This window comes from Falco cherrug, chromosome 7, assembly GCF_023634085.1.
Source record: "Falco cherrug isolate bFalChe1 chromosome 7, bFalChe1.pri, whole genome shotgun sequence".
Classification (NCBI taxonomy): Eukaryota; Metazoa; Chordata; class Aves; order Falconiformes; family Falconidae; genus Falco; species Falco cherrug.
This window is the reverse complement of record NC_073703.1, coordinates 7,367,466-7,392,776: the sequence shown is the minus strand read 5'-3', so window position 1 is coordinate 7,392,776 and position 25,311 is coordinate 7,367,466. Positions and strand designations below refer to the sequence as shown.

At 40.6% G+C, this 25,311-nt stretch overlaps 1 protein-coding gene across 8 annotated transcripts in view; it reads left to right on the top strand.

Moving 5' to 3' along the window:
* Positions 1-9,877: 9,877 nt before the first annotated feature.
* The window catches only part of MEF2A (myocyte enhancer factor 2A), a 92,844-nt gene continuing 77,410 nt past the window's right edge, over positions 9,878-25,311 (top strand). For 2 of the 8 annotated variants that reach the window (XM_055715062.1, XM_055715063.1), the window contains exon 1: positions 9,880-10,280. The gene's annotated coding sequence lies outside the window, so the exon portion shown is untranslated. Of the gene's footprint in view, positions 10,281-14,478; positions 14,605-25,311 lie in introns of those variants that run through there. The other 6 variants (XM_055715067.1, XM_027800201.2, XM_055715060.1 and 3 more) reach the window with 5 other exon arrangements.

The window sequence follows — 25,311 nt, the reverse complement described above, 5'->3', positions numbered from 1 at the left end:
CTTCCATTGAACCAGTCCTTGAATAATAATTCTCTGAAGGAGCCTTTCAGATCAACATGATGAGAGGCAAACAGTATTAGCTGCAGTTCTCGTATTTGTGGTTACTTCATGTTGATACAAACAAAAGTGCTTGGTCTTGGATTAACAATAGCTGTGGTTTAGGTTTTATTCTTTCAGTGATCCCCAAATTATGCTTGCGTGCATAATTTGGTACTAGAGGCTGAATAAACATCAACTGTAATAGCTGAATTTTTAAGGTTAATATTAAGGCTAAGTACATAACATTCATCTTCTGCTGAAGAAAGCACGTATACTCTGGTTGAGGGGGAACATGAAAACCATGTCTGAGAGAGCAATGGCTGATGGCTTAGTTCTGCATGATAAAATAAATAACTTCGATTAACTTCAAGCTCCAGTACCTCAGATGTTTGTTGTCACAGAGCAGCAGCTTGGCTGATTTGCAGCTCTGGTTTAGTCGACATGTGTTAACAGAAATTGCTCAATTTACATGGAGTACTTCAATCTGCTGTTTTAGAAGTTTGTCTCACATAGGCTAGCATTTCAGCTTTTGAATAAATGGAGGACTTGTAAGGGTCATTACAGAAATTGCTAAAGCTTCTGCAAATGTTATAGGCCAGATTGCTGGCTGAGATGCATAGCATGCACATGTCCCTGCAGATACTTCCCAGGTAATGGTACTGATTGAGATTTTAATCTGGACAAAGTGCTGGAGGCAACTTTCTTTCCGACACTCTATTATCCTGATAATAATATGCTTAATTTTTTCCTGTTCAGAATGTGTGGTCTGCTGCAACTGTGCAGTGTGCACACAGTGCTGTTTGGAGCAGGGGGAGGAACAGCAAACAAAATTCACGCTGCAGCAAAGGGCACTTACAGCACAAGTCCCATCGCATGGAGGAGAATGTATTTTTACCTTGGATGGATAAGCCAAGTAACCACCACGGGAAAGGGCTGCGTTTCTTCCCACAGGCTGCAGGGCGACTCCTTGCTGGTTCTCAACAGCCACATAGGAATACATTTGAAGCACAGCCTGCTGCTGGGACTATGTAGTGTGTTGTAAGGGCATATCATTTTATTGTGCATATGCATCTTGCATCCTCCCTAGTGAGATGCTGATCCATAACAGAGTCTTCTAAAATCTCACACTACACAAAGAATTCAGACTAGTTTCCCACGACATTCTCCATAAAAAAATTTCTTAGAAAAGATAACTCAGTCAGGAAGTGGGAACTAGGGGGCTAAATTCCTTCATTCAAGTCAGTCTCCCATTGGTAAAGGATTTAAAAAACTGTCCCTATATGACTACTCCCAACTATGCTTCCCTAACTTCAGTAACAGTTTCTAGAGATGGAGGGTGAAGCTATTTGAGAAAATCAAGCTTTATTTGCTTTTTATTCATTAGAGATTTTTCTGCTAGATTGAATTACTAATAACACTTCATTATTAAAATTTATGAAACCTAGATTTACTTTTCTGTATCTGTATCATCTTCTGATCCTTAGTACTTTTCATCAAGCTCAAGGAATGAAAACAAACTCAGCTGTCCCATGTTTGTTCGCAATTACTTTGACCAGGATCATGTTAGCATTGTTACATACTTGTTATTAAATGATGGCAGAGTGCACGTTTCTGGGACAATGCAGAAAACCCGTTCTTACCTTCAGCAGTTTACAGCTGAAAATGGTGGAGTGTACCAAATCTGCTGGAAGAGCCAGAGAAGGTATTGCTGCTTTTACAGCTACTTCTGTACCTCTCTCTACATTGTCTGCAGAGATAGCTGTGAATTTGGCATTCTTTCTTTCTTTATGTGTCCAGTTGTATCTGTTGCTTGAAGTGAATGCACATACCCTAGGCAATGCACATAAGATTTCTGGGTTTTTTATGGCTAGTTGAAAGTCTTTCAATTTAAGTTAGATTAAGCTGTATTGGATTTAGTTAAGCTAGCGCTGGGTAGCCAGTTCTATTCTGGACTAAGAGTGATTTGTGTCAATTTACCTTAAATCCGTTCCTAATTGACTTGCGCTGAACTGAACTAACACCTGATTTATGCCCTCAATTATCCCATTTTAACCAACAGCTCAGGCACGCTGTCCGGTTCCAGCAGCCTAACGAGTTACCGCACATCGGTTGAGGCATGGTAGCTGCAGCATGCCTTTCTTTAGCCTGCAGCAAACGTGAGGTTCAGTGTGTCAGCTTAACCTCAGGGCCAAGAAAAAGAGAAGTCTAAACTGGTTTCTTCCATCTGAGATCGCCACAGGCTAAGAGCAAACACACATGGTCAATTACTGTGGCTCGGTTGGTGCATGGTAAGTTGTCAAGCATGTCAGTACGTGAATGAGATCACTCATTCATGTATTCAGACTCTGAAAGTATCTTTTTAAACTGGTGTTACATAAACAAGTGTAACTATGGACATGGACACATGGACAAATTAGTGTGGGGATAACAAGTCTTTATGTGTCAGCTTTTTCCATATGCATACCTGCATGAGATGCAGGGTCACTTGAGGTAGCCTCATCCTCTTTTACCCAGGGGGAAGGTATAGCTAAGGCATGGTAAATTCAGAGCCTGGCGTCCATTGCAGTAATGGTTTTAATCTAGTCTAGAACAGTTCAGCTTGGTTAAAGTGTAATAAGACAGATTTAAACCACTTCTACACCAATTAAACTATACCTATTGTGTATTTTACTCTCTGCTTAGGTGGCACAGTTCTGCAGGTCTAATCTCTGAATTAATAGGAGACTTTCCATTGATTTTACAGAGGAGTTTGAAGACCCTTCATTTTAGAGTCTAATTTAAAGATGAACTTGCATCTTTTTTTAAAAACCATTGAAAAAACAAGCTCCAAGGCGAACAAAAGAAACCCAACAATCCCAAACTTTCAGCTTTCCTCCCAGATAACACTAGTTTTCTTACTCCACCCTGTGGGAGAGCTAAGAAGAAATTCGCTTTTTTTCCAGAGGAACACAACAGGATGTGTTAAACTGAAATTAAAGATGCAAAAGTACCAAACCCAGGATGAGTCTGGACCCTTTCAAACTAGGACCGGGGCCAGTGAAACACAGGATCAAACAGCAAAATTTTGGATACTTTTCCTTTTTATTCAATAACTTGAACACAATCTCAGTTATCTCTCTCTGCTTTGGTATAATGAAAGATGATTGATTAGGTTGTATGAGATCAGGGGACTGATCCAACACATGGCTGCAGGAGCAGGCATTAATATCTTGGCTAACTTGGACACATTTTAAATGCTGCTTCTCACTCTGCTATCAGCCACCACCACCTCTGCAGTAATGTGACAGCAAGAGAAAAAGGATGGGAAGGCGATAAAGTTTGCCCACGCAAGTAGAAAAGAACTTTCTGTCTAAAGCCAGCTGGCTTGGCTTGGAAATGAAATGGCATTTTAGCACGAGGTGACCTGTTTACATGTGTATTGGAGCTTTGTCTCAAAACACTTGTCCTAGATGCAACAACAGGGTCTGTGAAGTAGTTTATCATCAAGTAACCACAGAAAACAGGTGAGCTGCCTCAGTGCCAGTTTGTCTTCTAAACTGTTTGACAGATAAGAAACCCTCCCCAGAGACTGCAACAAATGTGCTGCCGCATTTCATGGTTAGAACTGAGCATATTTTTAGTAAAGGGTTGAGAAAGTATGCAATATTCCTAAATCACAGCCAAGAAAACCATAAACCCCTTAACAAATGCCTGTTCAGATACAGCACTCAGAAATGCACACCAGTTGATCCATGTTAATGCTTTGGTTACATCTTTAAGGCTTGTTTTCCAGACCTCCAGCAGAGGATGAATGGCATTTTTGCCTTTTACCTGAAAGGGCCAGAGGGAGCAGGGCAGCTGATGTCTGTTATTTATCCTGTGGGACACAGACCAAACAGCCTATGTGTACCCCCAGAGAAATCAGTGGGAAATACGCAAATGACATTTTGTACTGAGGAGTCTGGACACCATTATAAAAGACCCAAAATCCAAAACTGCCCCAATTTCGTAAGTTAGCTGCTTTAAAAGTTTATTTGTTATGCCTTGTATGTTGTAACAGATCATGGAGAGCCATTGTAGGCTCTGTATATGAAGCTTACGAGATCAGGGCAATAAAATATGCCTTTTCATATGTGCAGTTTGGTCAGTGGAGTTTACAGTGAAGCAGATAAAAAAAACCCGAACACTTAAACTTGCATTTTAAGAGCAGCACTAGCTGGTTGCTGTGGGAGAGCTGAGGGCGCTCTGCACAAGTCAGGAGCAACCTATCTGGCTTTTAAGAGTTCCACAAGTCTTTTGTCACTTGAAGAGGCCCCATCATCTTCAAATCTACTTTAAAAAGTAGTTCAAAGGCTTTTCAGGTATTATGGTCTCCTGCATCTATTTCTGTCCCTTTTGTTTCCTAACAGCATGGGATACTGACCACACATACTGCTGTCAAATATAGAAATTAAACTTAGAGGACAAAAGGAGACATTTTCTCTTTAATCTCTGGGAAAATTTTCCAGAATAAAGCAAAGTTCTTAAATTGATAATATCCCTTTAAGAATTTATTTGCCAGGTAATGTTAGAAGAAAAAAGACTTTAAGGTCAGTTTGAACATTAAAAAGACCCCCTTTTAAATCAATTTCTAATCTATATTAGAGATAATGGCAAGCAGTGTTTGAACAGGTCTCCAAATGAAAAAATATATTCTACGCCTTAAAAATGCAAATAACTTTAAAATCCTTTAAAGTGATTTCTAGCTCTTTGGCAAAAAGGCAAGATCTATCCTAAGAAATATTTTGTTGTGTAAAAATAGTTTGGTGTTACAATATATGACAGTCATAATATGTGTTAAGCTACAAAATTGCTAACAGATGAAGGCCTGCAGTTTTTGAATAATGTGGTAAATATGATTGGTTTTTTTAGAGGGATGAAATAATATGATACCATCAAAAGAGAAAAGTACATTTTAATAATGAAAATATTGAACATAACTATTTTTCTTTAGATCTGCTAAGCAATCTGTGTGTTCTCTATAAGATGTCAAACTATACTGTGCATATGTACACTTTGCTCTCTCTATAAATATACATGTGCATGACACATTTCTAAAAGCAGTAAATGAGTGCTGGGGAAATACAGAAACAATGAAGTTCCTAAGAGAGGAGGCTTATTTTTTCAAGTTATTAAAAGAAGGTGGCAAGCATTCATAAGGATATGAAAATTTAAAGCTGTCTGCAGGAAACTCTGAAAACCTCTGGTTAAGGCTGCTGCCAAAAAATCTCAGCTATGTTATGTCAGAATGGTTAATTGCAAGCTGCAATTTTAATGAATGGAAAGATATGGCAAAAGCAGGAAGTTTCTGAGGCAACAAAGAGCAACCATGAAAATAAAATACCAAAGGTTGTAATCTTGAATGCTGTTGGATGCAGGAATTTCCATCCCTGCTCTGACTCCTTTTCCTACTGTGCAGTTTGCCAGCTGTCTGGCTAAGGGAAGAGGTAAGCTGTTCTGGATATCATCTCCTGGGCTCAAGGCAGCACTTGTTATGTCTGCGTGAAGAAGTCAACTTTTTTGCGTTTGTCATCATGGGTGTTTACAGAAATGCAGCTTAGGAATAAGGGGAGGAAAGGCAAATGTCAGAGTGCATTAAATAATGTATTTTCTTTGCTTTCCAAGAAGCTTGCTCGCAGCACGATGTTACTATTTATATCAGAACTCTTAAACCCAGCTGTTGGTTCATGTTAACATGCAGGATGGTGAGAAAATCCCAGCAGAAGAGCGTGAATCCCTGAGAGACTTGTGTTCTGTCGTTGTGAGGACCTATAAAATACCACAAGTTTTGCTGAGGTATGGATCAAGCGTGCAGTCGGTGATACATGCAGTGCAAATATTTCCCGTGTTGATCCTCCAGTATTAGAAGGCCAACAGCAAAGGAAAACAAGAAGTGCCAAATGCTGCAGCAGACAACTTCAGATAACTGAGCTTGAACCGGCTGGAAAAGTTTGAAAGAGAACTTTTACCTGTATCTAAAAATGAGCAAATATACTGTACACCCACATTACAGCATTCTTAGACAAGCTGTGTCTGATCTAATCTTATGTACCTTGGCCACAAGTTTTGGAAAAACAAATATTCCCAAGGCAATCAGATTACTGAATGTACTGTATAACGATGTGGAAATATTAGTGGTTTACAGAGAGCAGTTTATGAAATGGATTGAGTGAATTTAATTCATGCATTGTCAGGCAATTTCGACTTAACTAAAATAAGAAAATCCTTATTTGATTGTATCTGTCTTGAGTGGAACATCAGAGCCAAACAGTAGTGTAACAGCAGTGCTCCGAAGCCCAGACAGGGAGGTCAGGGGAGTTTGTTCCAGGCCAGCTTTCTGAGCGCGAGAAGTCTGTGTCTGTACTGAAGTGGTCATTCTGGGGTTAACAGCGTTACCCAAAGCCTTAATGGAAAGAAACCATTATCTGTTCCTCTCTGATTTCCTGCTCCCTAGGTGGGAGTCCCCCCTGCTCCTATCCTTTGTTTCTAACACAAGTTCCCATCCTGAAATGCTGTGAGTACAATTTGGTTTTGTTGCAATAAGTAGTGCTTTACAAAATCTTCATTCATAAGAGTATTTCCACCATTGTAAGTGAAACAATGTTAGGAATTAATCTGGCCTATGATTTTAAGAAACCTTGTTCTTAGACCCTCCTTCCCTGTGAAGGATAACTTAATTATTAGGTAAATACACAAAAGCAAAGTGACATTCCCTATTCCTCTTACCTATAATTTTAAAAGTCCTGCATTTTGTTTTTATACAAAGTTCACCTTTAGAAGCTTGAGGCCAAGAATTTTTCTCCAGGGCATAAGATGAAAAAGCTGATTTCTAGACTATGAGGAACATTTGAAAGGAGGCCTGAGGAACAGCCATGGTACATCTCTGGAGCGTTTTGTAAGAAGGTCCTAAAATGTAAGCTAAAAGTTAGTGGAGATAATGATTTTGGTGGTAGTGCCTCCAAAGTACCTTGAATGAGTGGGTGGAAATGCACTGGAATAGAGATGCAAGGGAAAGCTTTATTGCCATAACAACTGCTGGATGATGCTTCTGACTGTGAGGCTATTTAGTTACAATTAAGAATACTGGTGTCTCTTTCCCCCCCTATATTTTTCTTCATATTTCTGTTGCATATTTCTCCTTGCATATCATGGAAGTTACAGTGTCTATTATTTGGTGGAGGGAAGAGATGTCAGGTGGTTCTTCTTTGTCTCTGGGTTGTACATAAGATGGGCAGGAATGTGTTCAGCAGTTATTCTTTTATATCTCAAGAGTGATCCTAGCAGATGCTTGTGATAATTTTTACTCGTCATATTGAAACTCAAGTGTGATGTTCTCTGGGGTTTTGTTATGTTCTAAGGTCTTATAAAGATCGTAACTTTTTTTCTCTGTAGTCTGGATTTTTTTCCTAATCCAAGAAGCTTTGGATTATCCAGGTGCGTTTGGCCTTTGCAGTTGTCCTGGAAATCAAACCTAATGCAGAATGTGGCCACCAAGCCATGCAGTGATTTTAGTCATTTCGATACCTAATTTCTTCTACAGTTTTATTTGTGTCACCCTAAGGGGTGGTATTTTTCATTTATGCTGTTGTGACATGTGAGAACATCTGTGACCTCCCCGCCACCCGTTCTTTTTCGCTAGCAGTCCCAAGAGGGGTCTGCAGAAGCAGATGTAGCAGCACATCATCGCATATGGAAAACAACATCTGTACTTTCAATTGGATACTGTATTTTGCACTTCCTTTTCTCAATTGTTACATAGAACAGTGTTTCAATTGAGGGAGGAATGCATTTCAGTGGGAAGGACACTGCTGTGTACCCCTTAACTATTGTTTGCAAGGCGTATATGGAAATCCCTTGAGCAACACATGCTACGCTTATTCTTGTAGTGCCACTGAAAAGGATAGGTTAGAACCAATTATTTATCTCTTTGCTTTCCTCCTTTTTTTTTTTTTTTTTTTTTGACATCTTAGAATAATGTGGTTATGTACTGAAAATAATTAATGAGTATATCCAGAAGCCCTTGTTCGGGCCTTGCTTCAGTGTCTTGCTCAGTCTCCCACTGACTTTTATAATTTAATTAAAGAGTTCAGGATTTCATCTAACATCTTTTCAGCATATTGCTGTCCGGGAAGATTTCATAGTATTAATTATTAGATTCTAGTAGTGGACCTTACAGATATTATGGATGATAGGTATAGTGATGAAGAAGAGAATAAGCCATATTCATATAAAAATCAATGACATCTGGACTGTTCATGTTGAGAATTGTAAGAAAACTGTATGTATTAAAATATCTTCCTGATTATTATACTTTAGTAACAATCGGCTCGAAAAGAGGATAGTAGATGGCAATATTTGTATTTGATTTTTTCTTTGTCTTCCACACCTCTTACTACCTTTTTCCCAGATCCACAGTGAGAAGTGCATAGATCTACATTTTGCCTTTCAATCGTGTGGCTGTCACACTGCATGTTGGGTGTTCTTGTCATCATTTTTTGCATCCTGTTTTCTAACCATTTGTGGAGCTACTTTTTTTTTTTTTTTTTTTGTACTCAGTTAATGATAACAGTCTTCCAAATATAAAAAAAAAAAACACACCCTCTGTTTTCAGTTTTCCAGAGAAAGCCCCTTTGGTTCTGATGCCCTGAGGCAGAGACGTGCAGGTGCCACCAGTGATGCAGTGCGCTGCAATGGCTCCCACTGTTTCACTCCGAGACTGCGGGTATCTTTCAGGATAAATCCAGAGAAGCTGTAGAGTGCAGATGATTTTTGGCAAGTATCTTTTGATCATCCGAATTTTATTTTTGGGTCATTCTTCAGCTGCTCCCTTCTGTGAAGGAGAAAGATGCCAGTTTTATGTCTTTTATTATGTATTCCCGACTATTCTTTTCTACTTAAAGCAAAAATTAACGGGACCTCTAACAAAAGATAATGTGAGCTGGAGATGGATGGAGGAGGAACTAAGGTGGGCCGCCACCATTGCCTGAAAGTGAAGACAAAGCTCATGTGCTTATAAAGCAGTGATTTCCACACGCAGCCCGTCCGCCAAAAAAAAAAAAATAAATAAAAAAGAAGAAAATTATAGTGGGGTGGTGGGTTCTGTGAGGGTGATAGAGGTTGTGGGTGGCAACTGGTGTTGGAGGATGTAGCCAGAGACCTAGTGATCAGGCCTTGGAAGAGGAGCGGGTACCGCTTACTGAGATAGTTTTAATTAACTTTAGGCCGGGCTTTGGCCCCCGGGTGCAAAGCTTTGCCTCGCTGACAGCAGGGGAATCCGCCTTCCCCCTTCAGGCTGCCCCTCCGGGAGGGCCGCGGGCCCCGACGTGTCGGCGGGCGCCGGCCGAGCCTCGGCCCGGCCGCTGCCGTTGCCCCCGGCAACCCCTCAGCACGTCGCTGCGGGGCCCGGCCCGGCCCGGCCCGGCCCTGCCCTGGGCGGGCGCCTTGGCGCATGCGCCGCTCCCCGCTAGGGCGGGCCTGGCCGCGTGCGTCACTGGCGGCGAGGCGAGGGACGGAGCGGCGCGGAGCGCGGCGGCACCCTTGCACGCATGCGCCGTGCCAAGGTTGGGCAGGAGGGGGCACGGCCAAGGGCTTCCTCGGCGGTAGGCCCGCACACGCTCGGCTTTGATTGGCTGCTGCGTCCCTCTCCGCCTTTCTGGTTGAGCGCTCTGCCGTCACTCAAAGCCCCCACGTTTGGCTGCGCCCCGCCCACCAACTGCTCTCGGGTTGGCCGGCCCCCTTCATTTGCTGGCACCGCGATTGGCGCCTTCGCCCCGTCACTCCGGCGCGCTGCCCTATCGACTCGCGGCGCCGCGGGATTGGGTCGGCGGTGAAGAATGTAGACCCGGCCGCTCCCCATGGTAAAACAAAATAATCCGGCGATGTTGGGTGTCCAACCCGGGGCGTTGCCAGCCCCGCCGCCGGGCGCAGCCTCCCGCCCCGCTTCCCTACGCTGCTCTCTTCTTCCCGCCCCTGCCTGGCTCGGCTGAGCTGCCGCGGCGACGTACGAGCCGCCCGGAGAAAAGAGCGGAAGGATATTGTTGGGAGACGGCTGCGCCTGAGGAGAGAGTGTGACAGAGGAAGTAGTTCCGGCCCCGATTGGGCCTTGTTTCCCAAAAATAGCGCCCAGCGGGTATCCGTGCGCCGGTGTCAGTGTCTCCTGAGGAGCCTCAGCGGGGAGGAGGCAGGAGCGGCGGCGGCGGCGGGGAGCGAGGGGACGCGGGCGGGTGAGTGAGCGAGGGGGGGTCCCTGCTTTTGGGGGCGACCGTGAGGGCGTTCTCCGCGCCCGGCGCCTTGGGCTGGTGGCGAGGAGCGGCGGCGAGCGAGCGAGCGGGGTCGGGGGCTGGGGCAGCGGGTGACGGGCGGGGGCAGTCGCCTCGGGGGGCGGCCCGGGGTTGCGGGGGTGGGGAAGGAGGGTCCCCCCAGCGCCCGTTCCCGCCGAGCCGAGCGGGGCGGGGGGCGCCGGCGGGGAAGTTGGTGCGGGGGGCGGGCGGGGGAGGGGCGCGGGCCGGCGGCGCGGGGGCGGCGGGCGCGGGGTCCCGCGGGTGGGCAGGTTCCCCGCGGCCGGGGCCGCGCCACAGGGTCCTGCAGCGCTGCCGGGGGCAGAGGATGGACATTTATGGGCCAGGCGAGCGGAGCCTGCCTGGGGGCTGGGGCTCCGGGACCGGAGGGTGGGGTGCGGGGCCCTGGCGTGCGGGGAGTACCCAGGCACGATCGCCTTCGCCTGGGTGGCCAACTTCTCCGCGCGGGGTGTGCGTGGCTGCAGAGGCGGGGAGGAAAAGTACCTTTTGTCCTGCTTTTCGGCAGCCACGTTGGGAAAGCGATATCACGTTGAAAAACAAACAAACAAACAAACAAATCCTTCTCCGAGTCGTTCATGTTGTACGCTAGCGATCGGGGGGGAGGGGGGCGGGAGGTGAAGGTAGGGACTGTTAAAGTAGTTGTGCACCGCATAAAGGTGTGCGGCGGATGGGAGGAGAAACTGTTCGCTAATGGATAAACTAGAGGGTGTTTTGTCCAGAGGAAGAAGACTGAAGGTCCAGCAGTGTTGTACTGCAAGTAGGTTTTTGTGTTCGGCAGCTCTGTGCAGAAGTCATGAGGGTAAGAAAAGCAGCTGCTGGGTTTCTGGCTGTAAAGACAGTGCATTTTACGACTTTATGGAGCTGTTTTTTCCAATAAATTTTTACCTGCTTTTGAGATGCTAGGTGGTGAGGAGGGTGGAATTGCTTAGAAAAACTAAGCCGCGGTGACTTGTTTGACAGGTGATTAATTTCAGTGTTGAGAACCTGGAGCTCTACAGGGGAAAAAAGACAATTTAAGAAGGATTTTTTTTGTGCTTAGCATAAAGCTGTTGTGTCCCATAGTCATACAAAGATCAGATTTATTACGAACAGTGGGGGAAGGAGGTTTTGGGAAGTACAAAGGAGTTACAAAAAAGAACAATTTGTAAACAGTAGTAAGGAAAAGAAAAAAAATGGGTTTGTATGGAAACGGTAATATACACAGTGTTTATATTAAACCTTTTTCAGAGTCTGGTAGATTTTTAGGTAACATACGGGAAGCTCTAAGCTTTCAGACTTCATTATGTTAGCTGTCTACGCATGATTGTTCCTTATACAAGTCTTTTTTTCATTTTTAGGAGCTAGGTATCTATATTTTGGTAGATATTTATCTTGTCTTGTTACTGCTAGGTAGTGTTCAAACAACGTGTGCAAAAGGTGTCAGAGCAATATTCCTATAATCTATTCTGGTGTTTTTGTTTTTTAAATTATTTAAAATGTTTGGCTCTTACAGTTCAGAGTGTGACATCTGGGGTTTTTTTTGTTTGTGACTTATATTCGGGGGAGAAGCGTGATGTTCCTCTCTTAAACTATGTTTTTTTCATTTAGGTGCTAGAGTATGTGCAAAATGACATGTCTTTCAGTTATGTAATTTGGAAGAATTGCAATAAAGGGTGTAATGTTAACACTTTTGGTCACTAAAAGGCGTAATTATAAAACGGTATTTTAAAATTCTGTACTTGTTTAGCTAGCAAAACCAAAACAGGAGCATGAAACAATTTGCATTGATAGTAGGGGATTATAGTAGTGCTGGACAGATGAAGATGAGCCGTTTTTTGATTGAGGGCATTCAGTTTGGAATTTAGGAAGGAAAATAACCCAGTGCCCTGGTTAGTTATTTTTCTCCTCCACAGTTCTTTTCTGAATCTGTAGTTGACGTAGTCCACCAGTAGTAGTAGAGGAGTATCATCAGTAAATGAGAAGAATCCTTCAATGAGAGGGACAGGATCTACTTCAGAACAATTATAGCATAGATGGCAGTCTCTCTTTCTGCCAGTGCAGCTCGTCTAAACCAGTTTTAGTATTATAGCATTTCTAATTTCTGAGATGTTTGCAGATTGTAAACTACGGTAGAAATATATTAGCCTTTAGTTTTTACATTTGCTTTTTTTGTTCCGTTTTTGAAGTGTGAATTTAAACTCGGGTGGTTACAGCTCATCTCTACGAATGGCCCATAGAATGCTTTGCTTATGTGTAGATACCTAGATTTAGATTCCTGCGATTTCACATAACTTCAGTTTCTTTGTGAAACAAGGGATGAAGAAATGAGTGAACGCTGACTTTTATGAAGCTAGGTGAATTGAGTCATGTTGGACTAGTAAGATGAGAAAGATACGGTTGAATTAAAACTCGAAATAATTCTGGACAATAAAATGACTTATTATGGTAGAAGACCTGTCTTATTTAGATACCTTATTTGAGCTGAAGTGTGTGCGGTTTACCTTAGACTGGTTAATGTGGCAGCAGAGCTTTTACGGGGTTTATTTTAGAATGTTAGCCAAGTTTCTCAGATAACTTGTTGATGTCATTCTAAGTATTCTGGGCCGAAGTGCTGCTTCAGAGAGAGTAGAAGCACCATGCAAGTCTGTGAACAATGCCATGCTACCTTGCCTGCGCTCAGTCATGGCATGCGTAATGGAATATAGCCGATTAATTCTCTAACATTAATAAAAGTAGTGTCGTATGACTAATGCTGTGTAGTGTGCGTATCTGTATTAGCTTGGGAACTAAGTTTCTTGCCTAAATAAGAAATATCTTGAGTTAGTAATAGCTGTAGTTTGCTATGCCTTGCATGAGAGATGTCTGTGTATTTCAGCTCACTTTTTAAAAAATGTTTTTTTAAAAATAGTATGAGCATGTTTTATTCACCTCACCAAATTCTTCATTTTTATTTTTGAAGACCACAGGATTAAATACTCTGCATTAAAACTTAGGCTTTGGGCCTATTCAGTCATGCCAGCAGTCTGATCATGTATGCAAAACACTGGGATGTACTTTTCCTTATCATTAAAATGAAACTTATTTTGAATTAATTGGAATATCGTGTGGTAACGTATATGCTGGGACGTTAATGCACAAAGTCACTGTATCAAAGTTTTCACATTTCTTGTATTTGAAATATTATTTCATGTGTGTAATAATGTGTTCTTCAATTGATCAAATGGAACAAAAGTCAAAATGTCTGTCTGTGATAATACAGGTGAATTTTGGTGCCTCTTGTCGTGTGTTCAGATTTGATTCCTTCAGCTCTGGTAAACTAACCAGGGAAAATAAATGCACCATTCCACTTTCTCTCTTGTATGCTTTGCTGCTAGCACTGAAAGGCTAATGCAATAATTATTTGAATGGACTTGCCACTGTGTTACTGAAGTGGTGCTGAATGTGGGCTTAGTTTAACTCTTTCTCCTCTCACGTGGAATGAATAGTGTCTCTAAAGGTGCAGTCAGATCCTGAAATAACGGAGTGAAGCTGGCTTTTCCTCTGAATGTTTACAATTACAAAACAAGGTGGTTTTGACGTCTTACGAAGTTTTGTGAGGTTACAGCAAGGCAGCCTTTTGTGCTTTTTCCCCAAGTTAATTTTGTTGACCTTCCTTCTAGTCAAAGACTTCAGGAACTTTTTTGGGCAGCTAATCAAAGTATTTTTTAGGTCATTGATACAGTGTCTAGTGAATGAACAAAATAGTATGATTAAGAGTTAAAACCAGATTTCAACTGTGTAATATGACAGTTACCCTACCCTCCCCCAGCATGTGTTCTGTGATAGAGTACCAGTTAATAAATAATGCTGTGGACGGTTAAGTTTGCAGCCTGCAATAGTGTATTTTGCTTTGTTTATTTTGAAGTAAGCATCTGATCTAGATTTCTCCCTCTTACCAGCCCCCTCATATGGTGCATTCTTATTTTAACACTTGATCTTTCAAGTTACTGCTTATGAAGTTGAAGGGATTTTTTTTCTTCCATATTAAGGGACTCCTTATTTTTCTTTATCAACTGTATTGTTTCGTCTTCTCTTCAGTGGGTTCTGAGAGATTTTTTTATACATTATTTTTAACTCCTATCTTTTCCTTTAGGAATGTAAACCCTGGTACTGTATGCTGTTATTTCCATTTGACACAAAAGAGGAATTAAGATCTTGCAAGACAACTTTTCCTGAGATATCAGTTCCTCCTCACCACAACAGTCACTGAGTTGTTGGAATATTTTAAATGGTATATATGGTAATATTCCTTTCTCCTTTTATCCTTAATCTGAGGCTGTAGTGAAGAATTAGGCAGGAATCACTGTTGGGTGAGGACAGCTAAATTTTGTGGCTAGTCCTTTTTCAAAATCTTGATGCAGGGGGAATACAGAACCTTTCCTACAGAAAGCACTATGCTTTTTGTTCCCCATGTGTTATAACAGTGCAAGCATGCCTATGTGGTGAGAAGAAAATAGAGCCTTCCTAATAAGAGTGTGATTAATTGAATTATTTTTCAGGGAATTAACTACTTTATATTCAAAATGTTAGTGATGCTTAATTAGGTAGGTCTCCCAGTTATATTTGCCTCTGTCCCTGAAGGGCTTTCGAATTCTGCCAAAGTCCTTATTGGCCAACCTAGAGACTTACAAGTGCATTCTGTATTGCTTTGTGCTCAGCTGGATTTCACTGGTAGTTACTTAGTATTGTTGCATGCTTATTTTAAGTATACCAAGATAAAAAGTAAGTGTTAGGAAATACTAGCCAAGCATAGTTGTGGAAAGGTGCTTGCTTTAAGTACCTGTGTACCAGACATTGATGACAAAGCATCTTTTACTGTTATTACTTTTTTTTTTTTCCAAAAAAAAATTAAGTAAAGAGCTAAATAACTGGGAGAAAAATGTATTTGTCTTCATTGTGGTGGTTGGAGATCACCTAAAAGTGAGGTGTAGAACGGGTGGGATTGTGCCCATGATCCTTTTACGATGATAATAGAGGGGAAGAATGACTTCTTCCATTTACTTTAGATCCTTTCAAGTGTTTTTGAAACTTACCTTCATTTGAAAATCAGATTGCTTCCAACACTGTAATTTAGGATTTTGTGGGTTAGACTAATGTTATTTTTATTGTTTGAAAGCTAACCATAGATGTGTGAGACTATGTAAAGCGGATATACCATACCTGCAGTAATACTTGGCAAGTTGTGGTCAGTGTCAGCATGGAGTGCTGCACCAATGTACACAAGCCTGATCTTGTACTTTTCTGTGATCACTTAAAGTGTATGGAAGGTCGAGGGGGATAATTTATTAAACCTTTAGCTATGTAATTATATAAACACATCTATAACTGAGCTGTGCTGTAACTTTGCTGTTAAACATTTCTTTCTTGAAGATATTGGCATATGGGGTTGAGAGAAAGAATTCAGAGGAGATCATTTTAATATCCCTTAAGATGTATATGGAGATACTGTACGTGTAAAAAGATGGGATATGGAAGCATTACAAACAGTTGTACAAGAGAGTAAGCAAGTAGTTGAACCTTGAGAGACTCAACAGTTGTACACATGCATGCAAATAGATGAGGGGTCTTAAAAGGCAGAACAGACTTGCCTTGGCAGTGTCTGTGAAGGAAACTGTTGAAGGATGTCAAGACACCTTATACCAGCCCCCCGCTGCTGTATCATGCAAAATCTGCAATGCTTTTGAGTTGTATTTAATTGACCATCTCACTGTTGTGGAAAACTTGGATAGCATAGCTGAGAACACATTGTGTGAGGTTATCAACATTAAGGACAACTTCTTTTTGGTATCATCCTTTCACAGCAACTGCCCTCTTCCTGATATGACTGCATGCATCCTGTTTTAAAAACTGTAAGCTGACAAGAATGACTGCTAATAAGTTGGTGTATATAGCAATTAAAAAATGTTGCTTTTTCCAGTGTGAGCTTTCAAAGCACAGAGTCTTCTGAGAATATTTGAGAAAACGGGATGTTCCATCATCACTGTGCTTGTATTACATTGTCATCCAGTGAGGGTAACAAACTAAATTTTTCAGTAACTAAATATTTTTATTTTTCCTTGAAGCTGTTAAAATTGGTGTGTAATGACATGATACGCAATTCAGGTGTCATAAGCTTATGCTCAGAAGCCCCTTGGTTTCAGGGTAAAAGAGGGGAAAGTAAAAGGTACAACAAGAGATAAACTGTTCTACTTGATGTGTACAGAAAGGGAAAGTGCCTTCTGCTAAAATTTTTGAGCCTATAGGCTGTCAAATTATGTTTGTTAGCCTGAGTTTGATAATACACACATTAACTTGCTAGTTGGCTTTTGGGATTTGAAGTTTTTGAATGCGGAAGAAGGATTTCCTCTGAGAGACTTCCTTAATATCCTCCCATGTTTCTTTTGGAGCATTAGGGGTTTTGTGGTTTGTGTGTTGTTGATTTGTTTTGTTTTGTCCTTTTCTTGTTCTCCTTACCTTTGTTTGTAGCATTGCAGATGGTGGTGTCTTAACTTTTTATCACTGAAACATACATGAAGATCTTTGCTTTGAGAGATGTTGGGCTAGACTATGAAAAAAATGCCAGCAGTAGAAGTATTAATCGTTTCCATTAGAAAGCACTGAATTAGAAAGGAAAGGAGGCAAAATTGTGGGTGGCTGAAGAGAGGTGTGGTCAGTAGGTGGAGGCAGGTATTCACTGGATATTGGAGATAGGGATATGGGTATATTTGCAGAATTTCTAGTTATTAACACAAATACTCTGAGAATTCACGAGGATTGTGTAAAACATGTAATAGCATTGTAGAATATCAAAGAATAATACTGAGTTTTATGTAGCTGCTTGTTGTTTTCTTGGTCACAAATGTGCTAACCTGGATAACTGTCCAAAAAAGTAATGGGAAACTATTGACTGAATTAACTGAAATTTACAAAACCATTGTATTTCACCAAATCTGTGTTACAAAATCAGACAGAAATACAAAACACTTGTTCTCAGTGAAAGACACACAAATTCAAGAACTTCCCCAGACTTTGTCATGGGTTTCATACAAATTGAAATTTGAGGGGAGGGAGGAGAAACCAAAAGTTATAAAATTGTCAAATGATTTTTTTGTTTTTTTAAAAAAAGCTATTGGTCAGTGTTTCTGTTCACCACTGTTAATTCAGTAGCTTCAAGGAACTGGTAAAATGCGATGTTCAAATGATTGAAAGTTCTGAGTTTTAAAACATAAGTTATTAATGCTTCTGAATACTGGAGTCATTTAGATGCATTATGCAAAATAGGAGCTAAGTACTTTATAAGACTAATGAGTTGTTCAGGAGCTGAAATAGGGTTATAGGAGAGTTGACAATTTCAACTGCTATTACTGTCTTAGCATTCTGAAGGATGCTTCTGGTGAATCCTAGTTGAATTGTTCTTTACAGGCTTATCTACCCAGGAGATTTGGATTCACAGTAAGATGAAATGTAACCTGATAGCCCACAGTTACCCCACTAGCTACTTTTCAGTAAATATTTCTGTGGATACTTCTAGCATGCCCTATATAGGAGACTTCTCTAGTTCAGTGGGTTGCAGCATTTTTTTTCTCTATTTGTAGATTCTCCATATGTTTTTGCTGAGGAGATGGTCTTCTGTACTTGCTGAGGAGATGGTCTTCTGTACTGTCAAGTTAAGCCTAGAGGTGACATGCTTGTTTTTATAGTTGTCTTTTGAGGGTGCCCTAGAATTAGTCCATGAACACTGTTGTTGTCAAGTACGTGCATATTTACAATGAGTAGTGTGTTAGCACAAGATGCTTGTATAAAATTTGCACCAGATTCTATCAGAAAATAAGTCATTCTCTTCAGAAGAGGTGATTGGAGAGGAGATCAAAATGTTATGACTACTAAAAGACCAAAGTAAAAACCTCTTTTTTAAACTAAAACTGAGAAGAGCACTTGCCCCATATTAGAAAGTTGTGATCCAAGCCCCAATCTACTTTGTAGTCACGTTCTGAGCCCCTGCAGCACCCTCTGGTGATCCAAACGTGCTTGTGCAGCAGTTGGGGTCCTGGGTGAGCTTCTGAATGACTGTAACCATTAGGTCTTGCTACAGGGCTGAAGAAATACTTCAGAACAAGCCTAGGCTACAACCAATTTGATCTTACTGATGGGTGATGTTTGGTTTTGCTGCCCTTTTTTTCTTTTTTTTTCTTTCCACCTTCTAATTTTTGTCTAAGCGGAGATGGAAGTCGTTGAAGGATCTGTAGACTGTTAATATTGGCTCTATTCAAGCATAACCAGGGTGATTGCATGAGATAAAAGGATTCCAGCTTTATGGCTGGGTTGCTGAGGAGCAAATGAAGCATGGTATGGGGAAGAGGGAAGAACAAAGACAATGTGTGTACAAATTCTTTTTTTCCTGTTTACTATAGCCCATTTTATTTACAGTATTAAAGTACGGCTTGGTGGAGTGGTGGAAATAAATTTAAAGATAGTAAAGTAGTGGTTTTGCAAGTAATAAAACATCTGTAACTTCCATTTCCCTTATTTTTTTACTCTTCTGTTATTCCCTGATCTTTCAGAGCATCCACTCTGTACAGTGTATTTCTCTTACGTTCTTTAAGTATCTTAAATGGCCTGCTAGCTGTGGCCAGCGTGCGTGCAGGTGCCTGCTGACTGCCTGAGTGATCCAACAGAATCTGCTGCCTCTCTGGTCACTGCAGAGCAGTGCTTTGCTTGGGGGCTGTGTGCAACCACCAAGTCAAAAATTCTGCAGCACTTCTCATAAAGTCTTAAAAATAATTGATACTTTTGTTGTTGCACTTGGTTGTAACTGGGCGATTAAATCAGAAGCTCTTAAAGAGGGACAATAGACTGTGATCGTGTAAACCTCATTTTATTAGAAAAGTAGGTTTAGAAAGCTGTGGGTAATAGACAGTTCTGTCTTCAGTATTTTAGTGCCATCATTGGTAATGCCCTAATCTTATATCAGTAAACACTGTTATTTTCTTAAGTGTTTTCATTTAATTTTATGAAAATAAACTTAAAGGTAGGATGATCTAAAACTCTTCATTCAGTTTCCTAATTTGCTTTGCTTTTAATGTATTTGATTTGATCTAAATGGCCTATTAGGCTGTGATTCATTCAGTCAGCAGAATAAAGTTAAATAGATCTTCATTTTGATGATACCTCTTTGTAAGTGTATGGAAAGATAGTTTTGTAGACCACTTGTGATTTCTTCCTACCTCCTACCCAGAGAGTCTGGTTGGGATGGTGTTTGCAAAATTCTGTAATGGTTTGGGGATTTTGTGCAGGAAATTAACTATGCAGCATTTGTACTTGGGATTTGATTCTTGTGGTCTAGAATAGAAGCTCAGTAGGTTGTTACTGCAGTGATCTGTCCTCTGCTTTTCCCCTGCCAGACTTTGGACCGTAACAGTATATGGTTTTGGACAGCAGTTTGCTTCTTTTATGCATATGTACTAGAGGTTGGGGAGCAGGAGCTTATTTGCATCAGAGTAAGTCAGAAGACCTGTTTGTCTAGAAACCATTTAGATGTTTCCATTTGAACACCTTGTCCCCTGCACTCCACCCTCTCTCCCCCTGCAAAAAAAAGAACAGAGGAGTGGAGGGAATACCTTGTTTTGTTCTTAAGGTACTAATAATTTCTTTAAAATCCCTCTCCCCACCCCTCTGTGCAAGGCTTCATTGAAGTTTTAGGATACAGGATCCTGTCTTTTTAAACTTGGTATTTTTAAGGCTGAATTGTTCAGTGATAAAACCAACCACAATATTCTGAAGATATAGGCTGACTAGTTTGCAGAAGAAGTTTCAACCTGCTTTTCCATCATGCATTCCTTTAATGAAATGTTAATGAGGAGATGATGTGATAAAATTCTTGAAAACTTTCTGTACAACAAACTCACTTATAATCTGAGGATTTTTCTTCAGATCTATTTCTTTTAAGGCATCTGTGTTTCAGTAGCTGTCTGCCTTGCATGCATGTAGATAATGCCAGCAAACAAGCTGCAAAGTATTGTTCTTCTAAGGCTTGAATGCCTAATTTTTGAAGGTGTAAGGAACAACAGCCCTTCATGTGAAGTTTCTTTTGTGCTTGTTAAAACTGTTAGAAGCAGGAAAAAGTACACACTAAAATTGGGAGTTACAATCTTGATGAGGAATCTCCAGGCTTCTTCTTGTGAATAGTTCAGATCACAATTCTTGCTTCTGTCTTATCTGTACTTCACTGCTTCTAATTCTTCATGGGCTCTTCTGCCTAATCTTAATGGCTTGTAAGATACTTCACTGGCATAATTAGCTTATCTTAAAATAGTCTGATCTGTTAGCAATATTGGAACAGTGAAGGGACAGCCATCCCAATCACTGGGTTTCATGTAGTGCACCCACAGAGATGTGTCAGTGTTTGGGCCACAGGGGAGGAACGAAGGAGTAGATGGGAATTTTTTGAAAATATAACTGGATCTTGAACATGAATGCTTCAGCCCACCTGTGTGAGGATTTACAGATGTTTTCCTTCAGGATTTTGACAATAACCAGTTAAAATGACTAGAAAGCAGCTTGTGTTCTGTTTCAACCATGTTACAAGTGGAATGAAGATAGAAAATTGAGTTCCAGGGGTGTTCCTTTGCTAATGTTGTTTTCTGTATTTGCAGCTTGAGTTATGGCTGGCTTTGTTTGTCAGCTTTTCTGGTTGAGAACGAGTGATCCTCATCTTTCCTGAAACTTAGGAATATATCTGGTCTCATACCTTTAAACTTTGAAGTCATTGTTGTATTACTTACAATGTCCTGTCATTGTTGTATTGCTTACTTGAGACTTTGTATCTGAGTTTGACTACTTTCTGTAATTGTCTTGTCCTCTTTTTCCATTTCCATCTCCTTAGACAAATACAAATTTGGGCAAGGAAACAACTGCATATATTAATGAAAAAGATTGTAGTAGGTGTATTGATTCTGAAGGGTAAGCTCCATGTCTAAAATACATATTGTTGGAAGAGCTTGTGCTACAATTGTCAGTATCATAGCAACTACAATAACTAGTAGAATACTACTTGTTTCTTGTTACTATACAGGAGAAATAACACGATACACAGTGCGTTCTGGATGCTGCTCGTGATGTGATTTATTCCATATTTTCTGGAAGATGTCTTTTTTGTTTGGATTTCTGTAGAAAAGTACTTTCTCTGAAGTTCATAAAACCCCAAAATTCTGTGCCAAGTTGCCATGCTCTTTGTAGATTAAAAATGGATTTCAGCATTCAGTGTGATATAACTGGCCATTTGGTGAAATATTCAGATCCTCAGTAGCTGATGCTAGGTGTACAAATACTGGCTGCTCTTGACTTTAACCAGAAAATGTAGTTTTGTTATTTCAGTGTGTAAAATGCTTTTTAGGGAAAGTTTGTTCTGTGTTTGGATTGTTAACTCTGTTCGTTCTGGAGTCTAATAAAACTTCTATTTTGACATTTTTAGGTCCTGTATTTTGATCCCTCAAATCCTGCAAAAAAACCCTTATAAGAAATGCTTTTATTATGTAGTGTTTGACTTTACAGACCATCATTGAAAGACTTAACTTGGACTCTGTAAGATGCAGTTAAAAACAAATTCTCCTGATAATGTTTGAGTTGTATTTCCAAGTAGATTTTATATACTGACTCCATGCAGGAAGTGAGAAAAGTAGTTTTAACTGTACGTTAATGTCTTGCGTGGGCTGTAAGACTTCTTGAGCTTTCCTGTAAATGGCAGGAACTTGGCAGGTCCTATGTGTAGAATAGGTGTTTAATGTTTAAACTAACCGTAGTTTTATTTTGCTGGTATTGCTGGTGATCTTATGTATACAGATAGAATTGCAATATAACTGAAGACTGGGAAGTGGAACTTGCTTTTCTTCCTGTTAGAGCTATGCATCCCAAAAGCTTGGTATAGGTGTCGTTTTAGTATTGTTCAGTTTCCTACAACAAAATGCATCTGGTGAAAACTTCTAGATCAGGTTAGATGAAGTCAGCTTTCAACTGATTTTGGTACATTTCTTGTAATGCTTGGGCTTTTTGTGTTCTCTGTGTGTGTGACTCCCCCTGCCCCCCTTGTTTCTTGTTTCTCCCACACTCATTAACTGTGCTTACAATGAGTTTTCAGTGAATTAGTTTCAGTGTTGGAGCTAAATCCTTGGCTGTAGTGATGGCTAGTAGTGGAGATCCGATTCTGGTATTCTTTCACCACGTTTCCTTGTGTCTGTTCGACCTATTTAGATGAAAATGCTGTAAGCTGACAACATTGCCTGTGTGCTGGTTCCCCATTATAGTATTAACTTTTATGTCTTATTAGTAGAGGAAGTCCAGTGCAGAAAAGCTTCCTGTACACCACTTGAAATAGTGGTGAATTCTAATGGGGTTCCCATGGTAGTGAATGTGTTTTAACACACAATAGTTAGGTCGTGCTCTTGTCTATAATACAGCATGTTGGCTGTATTACAGTCAGTACGCAAGCTGCCTTAGCAAAACGTTCTGAAACACTGAACCCCCCCCCCCCAAAAAATGTAAACCCATGTTTGGCCAAAACCACTAATGGTTCCTGAGTGTGTAGGAAACTGTCTTTTCTCTCTTTTTGGCATTTACCTAGGCTTTTTAATCCAAGTCTTAGTCTCTTTCTCCTCTGCTGTATTCCTGTACTAAATTAAATTATTTAACTTTTATTTTAGCAATAGAAGATAATTTGAGCGTAATTAAAGTAATGTAGCTGTCTAAATGAGTGATACCTAATTGGATTATCATTGTTTAGAGAACAGATCTGTAATCATTCATTGCGAAACTGTACATTTGTGTTTGAGAGCTACAATAAATACCGAAGTCTCACTGTTCAATCTAATAAATGTAGCTTTAGATCTGCACTTTCATTACCACTTTTAATTTCCAGAATATGCTAGTGAGTCGAGGTGCTGTCCTGGAATTCCAGGACTTTGGTGAAGGGAGCTCTGGCTGGAGTTTAGTGGCAGAGAGAGGCACACACCATTTGCCCACTCAACCCTGTCAGCACATGGCCAGCCCTTCTCTCCTACTTTGTCTGCTGTACCTGTTACAGGAGGTTTCAACCCTTCTGCTGCCCAGGGTTCATACTCTGCCTGCAGGAAGATGCGCTGCACCCAGAGATGCTTAGAGTCATTTGGATAATGAGGGAAGACAACATCCATACTGTTGCCATAATTTTTCTTTAAAAGGTGTTTCTGGGTTATAGTGCTCTCTTTGCTTGTCCTAGGCAATTTATATAAGAAATCTCTCCTAAACCCAGGAGATTCTTCACTCAGACCTTAGACCTGTGCATCTGATAGGTCTGTGCAGTGTGGTTAGATAAGTTACAAGCTTATAGACCTTGCCAATTTTTCCTATATGGCAGCTTCCTTGGCTTATCTTAATAATGCTGTCATTAGAAAGACTGGCTAAGGTACTATACTAAACAACGTATGATGGGAAAATGTTACTAAGTAGATCTGTCTTCTAGATTAGAGACCAAATTCAGGAAGATAGTCTCTGGGTCTGTTTAGCTGCATTTCCTGAGTTCCCCTCAAGTCAAGGGGAAAGCTGTGTTGTGATAGATATGTGTAGGTAGATGTATGCAGGCTACCTTTAAATTAATTTAATGTAGCTGTGTAAGTCAATAGCATGGTACAATACCCACACAGAGAAGGCTTTTATTTTTTATCCCTACCACTTCAAAATCCATGGTGTCACAAAATGCTCTTTAACTGTAGTGCCTAAAATGGGGCAAACCTGTTTCCTAATGGAGAACACACCTTAGGAGTAATATTTGATACCTCTTAAGTCTGTGGGAAACTGGGTTAATATGTTCAGTTATGACTATTCACTAGCAAGATGTGGATGGCAGTGCACCTGCATTTTGAGGTGGGTATGTCTTGTCACGTGGTCTGATGTGGTTTGTAGCTGTGAATTCCTGTTTCAGCTTTTCTTCATATCTTTAGGAGAAGAGTACTGAAACTATTTTGATATGTTCCAGTAACACAAGTGACAGTCAGCACCCACCGACTTCTATTCTTTCTCCATTTGTTTCGTTATTCAATGTGGTTTGGTCATTTTTTTATATATTGCAAGAACATATTAAGGGTTTTTGATTTAACAGGCCTTGCTGCATTAAATGCCTTCAAAAGTAGGCTTGAAATTCTTTGTAATTATTGTGTGACAAACTTAAATCAGTCATCCTTAAAAAAGAAAAAATACTGGATCTGTGTATGTATTTCATTTAGATGATTAGACTACAATGAAGTTTGTGGCTTTCAGTAAAAACTGTTGTTCCCAAATTTGTCTGTGGTCTAGATTGATGCCTCTATTCTAAGAAGAAAGTTGTGGCCTTTAATAAATCGGGAAAACTGGGAAGGCAGAAAATTTTGTTTCATTTTGATCTGTATGTATGACAGGCTTCTAAACTGTCCCGTGTACAGGACTTGTGCTGTTGGTAATGGTTGGATGATGATGGTGGTAGTTTCTACTGTTGTGATTTGACCTGACCAATTGGATGCCTGGCTCTGAGAAGTCTTAGATTTAACTACGGACTTTATTCTGCCCAGTGTAACTTCTGTTAGCTCTTGCTATTTACAAATATGAAAGATAAAAAATAAGAATCTTCTAGTGAGAGTGCTGCATTTTTGTGTTTGATTTCAGTTTTCCAGTTGATACCTGTAGGTTAAATTAAAAGTTCAAATTGTGACCTGGAGGACTTCTGTGCCTCAAAGCTTATCTCCTAATCTATTGCTGTAGTAGCAAATGTTACTTTTATTGGCAAACCTTGCCTTCTTTTGAGTGTTTTGCTGACGAGGAAATTTAAGTTCGGTGTCTTGCCTTGCCTTTGAAGTTGGTTGATTGCTTTCTGACCCTGGTGCAAATGCCTTAATCGTCGTCTCCCTGCCTAGGTGCAATTTAGCAATGTCTTGTCCTGTTTTTTGTCAGTGTGACA